Source organism: Fukomys damarensis, unplaced genomic scaffold (genome assembly GCF_012274545.1).
Source record: "Fukomys damarensis isolate Sample0158 unplaced genomic scaffold, DMR_v1.0_HiC HiC_scaffold_38, whole genome shotgun sequence".
Taxonomy (NCBI): domain Eukaryota; kingdom Metazoa; phylum Chordata; class Mammalia; order Rodentia; family Bathyergidae; genus Fukomys; species Fukomys damarensis.
This window is the reverse complement of record NW_022900950.1, coordinates 62,820,886-62,822,923: the sequence shown is the minus strand read 5'-3', so window position 1 is coordinate 62,822,923 and position 2,038 is coordinate 62,820,886. Positions and strand designations below refer to the sequence as shown.

General features: G+C 36.5%; 1 pseudogene; it reads right to left on the bottom strand.

Annotated features, from left to right (window-relative positions):
• Positions 1-309: 309 nt before the first annotated feature.
• Positions 310-653, bottom strand: LOC104871142 (annotated as a pseudogene).
• Between the last annotated feature and the right edge of the window lie 1,385 nt (positions 654-2,038).

Sequence of the window (2,038 nt, the reverse complement as noted above, 5' to 3'; positions counted from 1 at the left end):
TTCTCAGGGATTCACATTTATTGATATTTGACCCAGAGTCTTGTCCATGGGTATGTGTATGAAAACCAACATCTACTCTCAATTCAGTCTCTGTGAATCCACCAGCCTAAACCCTCCCACTTCCACCAGTAAGTAAGTAGTCCAAAGAAGTGAAATGTCCCAGGGATAGGAAGCTGCTCTCTCAACAGTCTACTGATTCTCCAAGATGGAGGGCAGTGAGTCTTTGAAGCCTGCCTGTCCAGTCCAAAAACCCCAAAATAAGTAGAGGCAGGAGGTGGAGAGCAAAGATGCTGGCAGCCCTGCATCTTGCTAGGTGTTTATAGCTATGTTTCTGGATTTGTAGGCCACTCCTTGACTTTTTAGTTCCTGCATGATTCCTTGGGGCAGGCGACCAGTGACTGACACTGCATATACACCCAGCTTAATGTTACTGACTTGCTGCCACTTGGAGACCCAGCTGTCCTCTGGACTCATCATGACAATGATACCATCAAAGGAAAAGCTGGTGCAGTTATATACCATCTCTCAATTACCCTTCATTTGTAGGTATGTGTCACAATTATCACAACCTTCATATTCAAATTGGTCTATAGTCTTGACCAGAGAACATAGCAAACATGCCGCAAGTCCTTTGGCCCCATCGCCAGGGCCATCTTCTTGGTTAGGAAGAGCACCAGGGAACTCGGCCACAGCCTCCACACCAGCAGTAAGTAAAGTTTATTCTGTTGTATGACTTTAAAATATTTTTCTCATAACAGTAAAGCTCCTATACTGTGAATTACAGACATAAAAAATTACAAACAACTTAAAGTTTTTATTTATTTAGTAAAATGTAATTTATAACAGTAAAAGTATTATGAGTTAAAGGATTTTATCTCTTTGTAAAAAAAATTAAGAGTATCCTGCACAGTGTCACAAAATGTTTGTAATGGTGGGAGCATCTTTTTTTAATGCCTTGATGAATCATTACAGTTCTATATTTAGGTTGGTAGATTACTTTTTTGTTACTCCAATAAACAATTACCATAGGTTTAGTAGCTTAAAACAATAAAAATGTATTATACTGTTCTGTGGATCTGGCACTTGGCATAGACATCACTGGTTAAATCATAATGTCAGGAGGACTCTGTTCCTTTCAGGTGCTCAAAAAGGCAAAGCACTTCCTTGAATTTTCTAGCTTCTAAAGGCCATCCCTTGATTCTTTGTTCCCATCCTCCAACTTCCAAGCCAACAGTACTGTACCTTCCCTGAACACTCATTTGTAATCATATCTCCTACTCACTCATGTCTGCCTCCTTCTTCCATTTTTAAATTACCCTTATAATTATATAGGGCCCAGTAGATAATCCACACTAATCTCTTTTAAATCAGTAGATTAATGAAATCAATTGCATTTACAACCTTAGTTATGCAACCTAATAAATTCACAGGATTCAAATATCAAGACAATAGCATCTTTCAAAAAGTCATTTTTCCAAGCAGTCACCTTTGAATATTTTATCTTTTGTGATTCCAATATTATAACACATCAACAAAATTTTCTTTAATATACAGTTTTCTGTCTTAGTTCCTTCATCTGCAACATCTTCCCCTTTTCATCACAATTACTTTCTCATTTATGTCAAAAAATTTACCTTCACTAATTTCTTCTTTCTTTATAGCTAAAGCCTCTCCTTTAACCTGTGTCTTTTTGTAGCATAAATACTTCATGAGATTGCCTTCCCAAAAAGTTGTATCACATAATCCAAAAATATATGACAATCATCATAATTACATGTTTTAATTAATCATTGGAATCTGGGGACAAATTTCTTATCAGAAGTCTTATTTACACTAGCAATTTCACCAGGAAGTTTAATCTTAATCACCAAGTCATGTCAAGTTTTGAAATGATGTAACCAGCAATTACTTGGAGTAAATGTTCCTCGGATTCCTTGCAATTAATTACCATATTTTTTCACTTCATTTCGGAATCATGGCTTGAAACTGATCTTGTTTAGAACATCTCCAAATCAAAATAAAAGTAAGAGTCCCATTC